Source organism: Tursiops truncatus, chromosome 12 (assembly GCF_011762595.2).
Source record: "Tursiops truncatus isolate mTurTru1 chromosome 12, mTurTru1.mat.Y, whole genome shotgun sequence".
In the NCBI taxonomy this organism is placed as follows: Eukaryota; Metazoa; Chordata; class Mammalia; order Artiodactyla; family Delphinidae; genus Tursiops; species Tursiops truncatus.
Genome location: NC_047045.1, coordinates 76067950 through 76081110, shown reverse-complemented (window position 1 = coordinate 76081110; position 13161 = coordinate 76067950). Strand labels below are relative to the sequence as shown.

General features: G+C 37.7%; 1 pseudogene; it reads right to left on the bottom strand.

Annotated features, from left to right (window-relative positions):
• Window positions 1–4087: 4087 nt before the first annotated feature.
• LOC101315799 (mitotic checkpoint protein BUB3 pseudogene) lies at window positions 4088–11077 on the bottom strand (annotated as a pseudogene).
• Between the last annotated feature and the right edge of the window lie 2084 nt (window positions 11078–13161).

Sequence of the window (13161 nt, the reverse complement as noted above, 5' to 3'; positions counted from 1 at the left end):
AATGAGAAGCCTGCGCACCACAACGAAGAGTAGCCCCTGCTCGCTGCAACTAGAGAAAGCCCGCACACAACAACAAAGACCCAATGCAGCCATAAATAAATAAGTAAATTTATTAAAAAAGTGAAAACAAACACCGTCCTCTGATAGGAGATGAACATGAAGCAACCGAATTCAGTTTTCACCAAAATAGTTAGAGACAAATAAAAGAAACCAAATGATGGTGTAACATTTTTAAAAAATATAGAATTGAATATTTATCAAGTTTATAACGTTGAAAGATGTAAAATTTGAAGTGAAATTTAACAATTACAGAAGAAGTCATAGACACCTTTGAAAACATACGTTTAAAAATTTTGTTTGATTAAAAATATCAAATTTAAAATGGAAAGATACTGGAGAAATACTTGAAAACATGCTAAAAGGTAATAATTTTCTAAATGTAAGCAGTCATATAAATTGGTAATGAAATATGAAGTGCCTAAAAATAAGCGTGTAAGCAATATGAATAGATAATCCACACAGAAAATCCAAAATGATCAATAAATACAGCAAAAAAATTCTATCATATGGTTATGGAAGATAAAAGAGACAAGTTTAAATAATAGACTCATTTTCCAAATTTTTTTTTTGTCTTATTCTTTATTCATTCTTTGCCAGCAATGTAGTGTATCATTCTATATCAAAATCATTACAAATATTCATGATTTAAACCAATATTCTACCTCTAGAAAACTATTCTAAAGTAATAATGAAATAATCCTAAAAACCAAAAAAGGTTTATGCAAAAAAGTTCATTATAGCTTTATTTTTTAATAGTGAAAAACAAGGTACACTATTGTAAAACATTTTAATAAATTATACTACCCAATCAATATAACATTATGTTGCCATTTTACTATTCTGTTTATAGAAACTATCTAGCAACAAAGAAAACCATTTCTAGTGGAAAGAGAAATACAAAATTGCAAATATAACTGTATTACTTTTGGAAAAGTATCCTATGTATAGGAAACAAAAAGCTGAGAATAAACCCTTCCAGTCCCTAAATGTTAATAGGAGCTATATTTTTGGAGGGAGCCATAAAACCATGTTTTATCTTTTTCTCAATTTTTCAAATTTTTATTCATGAGTTTTAGCTTCTTTTAATTGAAATAACTTTTTTTCCTTAAAAGATAAAAAAAAAATGAAGCTGTGTCTGATACTTGGTATTTTATGATTCATTATTTATCCCAAAACAGGGTTAAAAACAGAGTAACTTTCATTCTGACCTATTAACGATTTCTCTCACCATAAAATGGTAATGTCCCACACATTAGTGTGAAATTCTGAACACTCAGCAAAATGGTAGCTGAGTTTCCTTATCCATTTGGGCTCTTTTTGTTTTTTAAAGCACATACTCTGTAGTAGGAAACTGTATTAAACACTATCTCATTTGACCTAAACAATCCTATGAGCTAAGTCTTATTTTCTCCATCTTCAGCAGGGGAAAAAATAATGCAGTCTAGAGAAGTTAATTAATTGGCACAATCTTGTCCACTAATGAGTCGAGGAGCCAGTATTTAAAAGGGAGGAAGTCCATTAATGACTAATGAAATCCTGGAAAACTCTAATGAAAATGCAGGAACTTGTCAAGGAATTTTTGAAATATTTATGAAATAAAAATCACAAGATTAAGGAATGACAAATGTTTATAATTCCAACACAGTATGACTATTTCCATTTCTTTCACGTTTCTTTTTACAAATATATAATTTTAGTTGTTGAAATTATAACAGTTGTTAAGTATATGTTTATAAAGTAGTATTTTGCTATCCTTTCTTGATGCTTAGCCAGACGTTTTCCATGATTTTACAAATTTTTATAATTATACATAATATTTTTATAATATTGCATTGTGTTGATATAGCTGTCTTTATCCCCCTTAATATAAGGTCTCTGGGGTGTTTTCTTCCCAATATTTTCTTATATTCTCTTACAAATAAAGACATACTGGATATCTTCATGAATATAGCTTTTTTGCTCTCCCTAAGTAATTTCATTGGGATAAACCCCTAGAGTAGAATTGCTGTGTCAATTCTGGTGTAAACAGTCATAAAGCTGGCTGGAGAAATTTGAAAGAACGAAGAATAAACCATTTTAGTGGACACTCTTAATTCATACAAATGAAACAATACTTCCTACACTCAAACAGTAGCGGCCTAAAAGGAGACATCCAGCTATTGTATTAGCTGCTCTAGACTTCTCTCAGCTGTGAAACCTTAAATAAAAGGTTCACTGTACAAATGCTCTTTTTTTTTTTGCGTATGCGGCCCTCTCACTGTTGTGGCCTCTCCCGTTGCAGAGCACAAGCTCTGGACGCGCAAGCTCAGTGGCCATGGCTCACGGGCCCAGCCGCTCCGCGGCATGTGGGATCTTCCCGGACCGGGGCACGAACCGGCGTCCCCTGCATCAGCAGGTGGACTCTCAACCACTGCGTCACCAGGGAAGCCCCATACAAATGCTCTTGACAGAGGAGTTAGTTGTTTCCAGGTGAAAATAATAGGGATAGATACTCCTTTCATACTAACTTGTTCTTTAATAATTGAATAGCATTTTGAGTGCAATAGATGCATGGCTCCTAGACCAGACACAAACAGTGGAAAGGCATATTCTTTTTTTTTTTTTTTTTTTTGCAGTACGCGGGCCTCTCACTGTTGTGGCCTCTCCCGTTGCGGAGCACAGGCTCCGGACGCGCAGGCTCAGCGGCCATGGCTCACGGGCCCAGCCACTCCGCGGCATGTGGAATCTTCCCGGACCGGGGCACGAACCCGTGTCCCCTGCATTGGCAGGCGGACTCTCAACCGCTGCGCCACCAGGGAGGCCCAAGGCATATTCTTTTATAAGCAAATAGCATGACTGTATTATTGCACATGGAGGGTCTAGCTTAATGGCCAAAGAGTACACTCTGGACATATACTGCCTTGGTTTGAATCCCACTGCACCATTTACATACAGTGTAAAACCTTAAGCAAGTTATTCAATCTCTCTGGGATAGATATAGATATAGATATAGATATAGATATAGATATAGATGATATAGATATAGATAGATATAGATAGATAGATATAGATATATAAATACATAGACATATTTTGTATAGTTTATATATTAAGAATATATATACACATGTATGTATATATATACATATGTATGTATAAATTAAGATTTCATATAGTATATATTTTATATATTAAGAAAAATACATTAAGGCTATATATGTAAATATTATATATATATATAGTCAATATATATTTTCTTAATATATAAAATATATATGAAATCTTAATTTGTACTCACACACACAAGATGCATAATAAATTTTTATACTTATGATCTAGCCAAGACCTCAAGAAACTTCTGGCCTGACTCGTTACTCCCAGAAAGAAAATTTTTAATTTATTTACAGCTAAAACACCATTCGGCAAGGTATCTCATTCAGTTACAGAGGGATACATTTTGCAAAGCAATTTATGTTAGTACATTGTTCCAGGAAATTGCATCACTCAAAGCCAGACTGTCTATGGGTGATTTATTTAACTTTTATTTTGTAATGTTTAAGATAAGCTTCTGATTACACCAGCTTTAAAAATATTCGTGTTAAAATTATCAATGCAGTACATGAATTTTTTTTTCATTTCATTTGGAGTATACACAAAATTATTTTTTATAACAACCTTCATCTTTCCTGAAAATACACACTGGCCTTACCTCCAAGCATATATGAAGCAGGTTTCTCTACCAATCAGTCCTAAATCAGTGCCTCAGCTTTTATCAGTGGTCCAGCCTGCTCTGGTGAGCTGACTCATGGGATATATGTTTTCCTTTTTTAGAGGACATGCAGAATTTTTTCATTCTGAGAAGCAGGCAGAGAGCACAATCTCAAAGCTCCTTATCACATATATTTTTGAAAAGCTCATCAAGAAAAAGATATCCCCAATGGATGTGTAGCCTCTTTATTTCTATAAATTAGTGGTTCTCACTCTTTTCTGAAGCAAAGATCCTTCTGATAAAAGCTAAAAAACCTGTCCTCAGAAAAATGTGTTCATGCCCGCTAACATACACAACTTACAGGCTCCCTAAAACTCTTAATGTTTATCTAGCAATCCCCTTGGGGTTCTTGAAACCGCTTAAGAAGGTTTGTTCAAGATACTCCAAAAGTCTCTCAAGACCTCTGAGTTGCTGCTTACCTGGATGATACCACGGTATTTGCTCCGATAGGTTTATTTTCAGTGATTATTTTTTTGTCATAATGACAGCTGCCTACATAAAGACACACTCCCCCAAAACTCCTTTGCTGTAGTTATCCTAAGCGTATTGTTTAGGGCTTTGTTCATTATATCACAGAGATCCTATTCAGGATAAACTTCAAACCAGAAATTTTTGTGCTTCTCCTGGGTGAATAATTTGCCTTTATTTTATGAGCACTCTGAATGATATAACTGTTCATATTCCTGTTTTTAAATTTATACCTAGAAAGCTAAGAACCAAATCTGTGGCCCTCTGCTGGTAAACGTTTAGGATGTAAGACCCTCTTTTTCGAGCACTAGTCTCATTACTGGCTGTACTGTTTCGTGGCCCTGACTTTACTGTTTACTTCTTATTTATGTTATCTCGTTTAGAAACCTTTTATAGAAATTGTATCACATTGCAAAGAAGGAGGAAAAAAGATAGAATAAAGAAAAAGATGAGAAACAGTTTTTAGATGAACTGTTATATTCCTTTATATTCAATTACTTTCAAAGCAAGCAATTCATCAAATATTTGATTCTGATTTATATTTTAAAGTTTTATAAGGTGTTAGAAAATTTAGAAAAAAAAACAGAAAAAGGTAATAAAAATTTTGCTAATCTACATGTTGCAAAATCTCAGTTGCCAAAACACTTTTTTCAGCTACAAAACATTTTAAAAATTATTATTGAAACTTTCAAATATATAGAAGAGTTGAGAAAAGGGTATCATGAACACTCCTTTATGTATCCATCACCTAGATTTTAAAATTTTGCCATATTTGCTTCTTTTAGTTTTCTTCTGTCCAAGTATTTTAGAGTAAATAACAAATACAAAAGAAACAAAGAATCCTCATGCTACACAAAGTCAGTATGGAAAGGCACACAGACAAGATTTTCGTAAGACAGAAAATAGAGAAATCCATACTAACTAATGGAACAACAATGGCTCTAACACATCCAGGGGGTAAGTATGATCTGTAGGAAGCAGAAAAGCTTTCCGTAGAGAAACTACTTTCAGGAGATGATTAGGTGGACTTAGGTTTTTTTTCTGCATCTGTCACTTGGCAAATGAGAAGATGCCATCTTCAGGATGTCCTATGTCATCCGTTTTATACATATATAATGATGCTATTGCAAGTGTAGTCCCATCATTACTGAAGACAAGTGGTGTGATGCTGGTGGGGTATCTACAGAACCAGCGCCGTCGCTTCTTGTTAACTGGACCCAAAATATTTACAAATCCATCAGAACCACCCATAGCAAACGTACCGTAGATGTTGTTAAAAGAAATGGCATTGACAGGATAAATCTGCTCAATATTATTTTCTTTGACACTTGAAGACATGCTTCTTCTGTATCTCAGGGATTGGGAGCAAGTACTCAGCTTCCACTTGGCCTTCAACTGAGCTTAATGCAAAACTGCTTATTTGAAAATGTTCAAAGGCAGCGAGCCTGGTACGTCAAGTTGGACACCCGGCACTGCTGCACATAACCCATGTTCTGTAATTCCCACATTAACACTTTACTGCCCACCTTGTCCACAACCAGCTGATCTCCAGACAGAGAGGGTGTTACTCACAGACAGAAGGTCACAGCATTACAAGGAGTTCTGGGATGCCGCAATTTAACTGTCTGATCCCAAGGCCCAGTAACTACCACATTCACTTCTGGACAGTATTCAACACATCTGGTAGGGGCATCATGGGTTCCAGCCAGATCTCCCTGATCAGTGTTGGAATCATGTGTTTTCAGTCGAGGGTTTGATCCCCCACTCCAGGCATGTGTCGGACCATTGAACGCACATCCAAGAGAGCGCTAGGGGCTGGTACGTGAGCTGAAGGGCCGGCCCATGGTAGAGATGCACCGCAACATCTCAGGAGGAGACCAGCAGGAACTGGGAGGTGCTGGGGCTGATTTTCACCAAGGAGACATAATCCTCAGTGGGTGGTTCAGCTTGAACTCGTTAGAACCGAACGTATCGGGCTCCACTCAGAAGTAACTTCACCATCTCCTCTTCGCTTCCCTCAGATGTTACAATATCTCACCTCTGTATATTTTAGTGTGCACCCCTGAAAAGTAAACATCTATTTCTACATGATCACAGTGACATTTTCACACCTGACAAAATTTATAATAATCTCCTAATGTCACCTAATACTTAGTCTATATTCAAATTTCCCAGGTATCCTACACCCCCCCCCCACAAAAAAACCTTTTATAACTGCCCAAAATTCTTAACCTTAGAATATATAAGGTAAGCATACTCTAAGTTCCTCTTCACCCCCGCTTAGCCATTTTGTTTACCTCTAAATGCCAACATGCCTGGGTATTTCTAAATGCTTAAGAAAAATAAAGTGATGGAATTGGTCATATTGTGATCCCATTCAGCAGCCAGAAATAACTCTAGACTCTTTAAGTCGCTAATAAAAATTATCTGCCAGGAAAATTTCAACTTTCAATATTACTAGAATCATTTATTATGAATTATGCAAAGGTTCTATTAATAAAAACCATTATGCGCTGATTTTCAAATATAGGCGCGCTATGCCAAAAATCGTACTTATTTATAATATTTATAACTTTGAAATAAAGAGAAACTTCCCGGTCAGTTCTTTTAACAATGCTAAACATCGTCACCCTTTTAACATTTGACTATGCTCTCTGCCTCCCTTTTATTTTATTTTATTTTTTTGGCCGCCCTGCATGGTTTGTGGAATCTCAGTTCCCCAATCTAGGACTGAACCCAGGCCATGGCAGTGAAAGCCTGGAATCCTAACCAGTAGGCCACCAGGGAAGCCCCCCCCCAAGCTTTTAAAAAACTAGATTCCATTCTAATAATTTACACTATTGCGTGTATATTTTCTGTTCCTATTGAACGCAGTCTTACACTTTTATGTGCTTTAAAAACAGATATAAATTTATTTTTTAAAATTTCTTTCAGAAGCATTATCTCATAAGCATTGCCTAATTTTATAATGCATCTGTAGGTCATGGATCTGGCCTATGTTGTTTTATTTTTAAAAACAAATTTCCAGTAAATGCAGTTTTCAGTTTACACTTATGAAGTCAAAATGTCAAGATGACTCAGAAACAATACGTTAAATTGCAAGTGAACTTTACAGATTTGATTTGGTAAAGATAGCACAAGATTCAATGAGACCAGACCCTGTGTCTACAATACGCCTGAGTGAGCAATCAGAGAACATTCAGGAAGATAACGTCAAAGGCCAGACCCACACCACTTATGCAAATACCTTGGGGTGGAATTAACCTAATAGAATGAAACATTTTCCTCAAAAAAAAAAAAAAAGTCAAAGCATGTGGGAAATGTTGCTAAAGTGTCTCCTCTGATGAGAATTTCAGTGTGGAAAAAACTATGGAAAAGCACACACTTAGAGGTAGAGCCGAGGACAAAAAGTCCCTGCACACAAGTCTCATCACCTATTTCTACCACTTATGGCTGTATTTCCCTCCAGTGAGGTGAACGGAAGTGTCTAAACATAAAGATTGGGACTTCCCTGGTGGTGCAGTGGTTAAGAATCTGCCTGCCAATGCAGGGCACATGGGTTTGAGCCCTGGTCCGGGAAGATCGCACATGCCGCAGAGCAACTAAGCCTGCGAGCCACAACTACTGAAGCCCACGTGCAGAGCCTGTGCTCCACAACAAGAGAAGCTACCGCAACAAGAAGCCTGCGCACCGCAACGAAGAGTAACCCCTGCAATCCGCAACTAAAGAAAGCCTGAGCAACACCACCAAAGACAAATGAATAAAATAAATAAATTTAAAAAAACAAACAAACAGAGATTGAAATTATCTCAAGCAACACCTTTGATCTTGATGTTTATCACACATGAGCATCTCTTCACTCCAAGACATTTGGGGAAAGGATTTTTTTTTTTTAATGTTGAGCCTTCTTTTAATTAATTAATTAACTTATTTATTTATTGGCTGTGTTGGGTCTTCGTTTCTGTGCGAGGGCTTTCTCTAGTTGTGGCCAGCAGGGGCCACTCTTCATCGCGGTGCGCGGTCCTCTCACTGTCGCGGCCTCTCTTGTTGTGGAGCACAGGCTCCAGACGCGCAGGCTCAGTAGTTGTGGCTCACGGGCCTAGTTGCTCCGTGGCATGTGGGATTTTCCCAGACCAGGGCTCAAACCCGTGTCCCCTGCATTAGCAGGCAGATTCTCAACCACTGCACCACCAGGGAAGCCCTGGGGAAGGGACTTGAACTATAAAATTCGACACTTGTCCAGAAGAAATAGGTTAAAGGAAATTGTGGAATTAACAGGAGAGTTGGAGGCCTGAAAGGCTTGGAAAAATGGTCCAGATTCTGAAACTAAGATACGATGAAGCAGTCTTTTGGTCAACAGTAGGCATTCCACACTCTGTTTTAACTCACAAGACTGATTCATGGTGGAGGAGGGCTATGCCATTAAAGTCAGCCAGCTCCTCCCAAAGGATGGTTAACTCTCACCTGTCATTTCATATCATGAGAAAAGCAGAGCCAGGGGGAATCACTACAGTATATCTCTGTCTCTAATTTTTAGAACCTATGCACCTTATGCCAGTAGATTTTTACAGCACGATTGTCTAAATTCCAAGATGAGCAGAAGCACTTCTGGAGTGATGGAATGAGGACCTCTGAAAACTTTCTTCTTCGTAAAAACAATGAGGACATTGGCCAAAATGATGAACTTTTTCAGTACTCTGAAAATTAACCAAAGACTTGCAACAACCCAAGGGGAATTTATTCAAAAAAAAACAAAAGTCTTGGTAAGAACAGTGAGCTACGTGGCATTTTTAACTTGCCTATTCCCAGCTCCTTCTTGCCAGTCCCATCGTAGCTTGAAAATCATCAGCCTTGCGACCACAGTACCGATGAAAACCAACAGCCTAAGAGTCACTGGAGAAGTCAAAGTAGGTTTTGTCAAAGATAAACAGAGCTGGACAGTAAAGTGGTAAAAGTAGGTTTTATTCAGAAAAACTAGTAACATAGGGGAAAAGAGACCTCAGTATAGAGAACTGGGCTCAATTCTGAGTACAATAAGGAAAATTCACAATTTACAGTCAGGGAGAAAGGTGGGGATCAGTGGATAGAAAATTACTAAGAGGAAACATCACAGTGAAGAGGGGATTCTGGCTAAATTGGCCTAATGAGATTCTTATCAAAGGCAGGCCAGGGTGACCAGACATCACTTGGGGGATGGTATAGGAGGGGGAACCCAATTAGATACCAAGAGTGATCAGATATCGAGAATGGAGGAATATGGCTAAACTGACTTAGTAGGATTCTTGCTAAATTTGAACAATGCAGAGATGAAAATAGAAGCTCAAAAGTCAAAGTCTAGTTGAGAAGAGAGTTGAGGGGAGCCTGAGTAGAATTTCAGCAAGGAGAGAATCTTTGTCAGTTTAGAGTTCCTGAGAAAGCCCCGTGTTCACAGAATAGTCACAGTTTGACCTGACTGCCAGCTAGCTCCCTGAGAACCCCATTTATAGGACATGTCTTCATATTGCCTCATTCAGAGCTCACTCAACTCTAACCCTAACCCTAAACCTAACCACTGTCCAGCCCTTTGCTTTAATTAGGGACGGCTCTGAAGGACCATGCTATACCTCCACAGGACTGGTGAGACCTCTATTGGAAAAGCCACTCACTTTCCTTCTGCCAAGTCCTGCTTCCCTTGCTCATGTATAGATATTCTTCCCGAGACTGCGCAGCCCCCCGTCTATATTTTTCACACAAATCACTGTTTCAGAGTCTGTTTCCAATGATCTCAATTTAAGGTGGAAGTATTGTTAATACCAGAGAGAGAAGGGGTATGTGAAACGTAAGATCATTAAGAAGGAAAGAGGGAATGAAACTAAAAGCACTAGTGGAATATTGATTGAAAGAGGGGTGTTTTCTCCATTTTGATAAGCAGGGTGGTAAGCATAGGGACAGGTGGGAAATGGTGACTGAGAGTTACCATAAGATCGTGTCGAATGGAAGAATAGTTTCCCCAAGAAAATTAAGTAAGCAAAAATGGACAGGTGTGCTAGACAAGCAAATGAAATGCTTGTCCACTACAAGTGGAGCTCAGGAGCACAAAATAAATCTCAGAAAAGGCTGGAAGCCACAGAGCTAGGTAACTGGGAGGAAAGCAGGGAAGAGTCTCTCTTTCTCTGTCTTCCCACTCCAGTAATCTTCCTCTGGTAATCTGCTTCTCTTTCTCTCCTCCTGCTTTGTTTATTCACCCTGGCTAAATGTATACTACCCACTTCATCTTTTATGTCTCCACGACTTCTGCTTCTAGCTCCTGCCATTTACTTGTAATTCCTGCTTAATATCTACTTTGTTGGAGGCCACCAGACTTTTCTACTTGAGCATTTGCAGAATGTGACAGTTGTCTGAGATCAGAGATTTGGGGTTATTTTGCGTGGAGTACAGTGAGACCTTTAAAATTGCACTCCTCCCCTCTCTGACTATAAATTCAAATCCCAGCTCATCTCATCAATCAGATGATGACTGAGCAACCTCTAGGTCAAGAGTGCATTCTTAGTCCAGTGGAGATGTAAGTGGGTTTGGGTTTGGGGAAGAGGATTGTTTTGTATGCTGTCTATTCAGTGGAGGCTTTGGTTTAATAATCATCAGGTACCTGAGGAAGTAAGTTATAATATAAAATTTAAAACAGCTAGCTAGAATTACTTTCCCAGAGCAAATGCATGTAATCCTCAAGGAGTATTTATATGGACAAAGTACACTTCAGAAAAGTAACTGTCAAGGCCATGCTGGCCATTTTTATATTTTTATTTTGCAAATTACCTGATCCATTGTGCATGGATTTTTCTATATTAAACAGTAGAACATTTAATCCATACTAAGATTGTTAACTTATTTACATGTATATGGCAAAAATTACTCACAGTTCATAATGTGTCTTTTAATAGGGTTTAATAGCATCCCCTGCCCAGGCAATGTTTAATAATTTTCTTTATTCTTAAAAAATATCATTTCAGAGACTTCCACCTCTAGCCACAATAGATAAAAGAGACAAGATTTACCTTCTGACCACGAACAAACTGTAAAATTGAGCATATTAGGCAACAGGCAACACACGAGTTGGATTCCTGAAAGAATGAAAGCAAACGAGGTAAGCTCTACAATCACATCACGTTTTATTTTTGGGAGACACATGACAGAGCAGGGAGAGGGGTCCCAAGCACAGCACATTGGTCTTACCAAGTTGAGGGGGGAGTTCACAGTTCAGGAGGGCTGAGTAGCTACAAGTCGCTACACAGTTATTATACATCAGGAACAAACTAGTTGCAAAATCCTTCTGACTCTGGAGCAGATAGATATCATAAAACATTAAAAATTGATAACACTGATTTCATCAAAATTAAGAACTTGTGTTCTTTGAAATACACATTAACAACGTAAAAGGCAAGCCAAACTTGGGAGAAAACATTTTTTAATACACATATCTGTTAAAGGACTTTTACCTAACTACGTAAAGAACGCTCAGATCTTCACAAGAAGACAATTCAGTTTTTCTTAAAGGGGCACAATATCTGAGAAAGTACTTCACAAAAGAAACTATACCAATGGACAAAATAAGCAGGATAAAAGTTGCTCTGATCTTTAGTCATCAGAAAAATGCAAATTAAGACTATATTGAGGTGACATTATATACCTACTAGAATGGTTAGAACTAAACAAACAAATGAAAACAGAAAATACGAAGTGCTGATGAGCATATGGAACACATGAAACTCATTTATTGCTAGTGAAAACTGAAAAGGGTGCAGCAGTTTTGGAAAAGAATTTAGTAGTTTCTTATCAAGTTAAACCTATACTTACTACACAATCTAGCAATGATATTCCTAGGTATTTACCTGATAAAAATCAAAATTAAAAAAAAAGAAAACTCAAAATGTAGTTCTTGTGTTAGTTTCCTATGGCTGCTGTAAAAAATTACCACAAATAGTGTAGCTTGCTATAACAGAAGTGTATTCTCCCACAGATCAGGAGACCAAAAGTTCGAAATCTTAGCACAAGGTGTTGGCAGGCCTGCTTTTCCTTCAGGAGTTCTAGGAGAGAATCTGTTCCTTGTCTCTTCCAGGCGCTGGTAGCTGAGGACATTCCTTGATTTGGGACAGCATTACCCCAATATTCACAGCCAGCATCTTCAAATCTCTCTCTGCTCTGTCTTCACATCACCTTCTCTTCCCTGTGTGTCTAATCTTCCTCTGTCTGTCTTCTAAGGACACTTGTGATGGCATTTAGACCCCACCTGCCTAATTCAGGCTAATCTCCCCATCTCAAAATGTCTAGCTTAATCATATCTGTGTAAACCCTTTTCCCATACAAGGTAACATTTATGGGTTCCAGGGATTAGGACCTGATTTTTTTGGAGGCTATTCCTCAGCTTACTATAGATCCTTACAAAGATTTGGACACAGATGTTCACAGAAATTTTATTCATAATAGCCAAAAACTGGGAAAAAAACGCCCCCAACAAATAAAGAAGTCATCGTATATGCATTCGATGGAATATTACTTGTCTGTTAAAAAAATGAATCCTTGAAACATGCAACAACATGGATGAATTTCAAATACTTATCTTGAGGGAAAGAAGCCAGACACAAAATAGCACATATTGTGTGGTTTCATTTGTACAGAACTCCAGGATGAATAAACCTCATCTATAATGATAGGAAGTACATCCATGTTTGCTTCAACCTGGAGGTAGAAAATGAGGATTGACTGGGAGAGGAGTAGAAGAGAACATTTTGTGATGATGCAGGTGTTATGTATCTTGAACATGGTGATGGTAACATTGGTGTGTACCTATGTCAAAATGGGTCAGATTCAACACTTAAAATGCTCTGCACCTAATTGCATATGAATTAAGT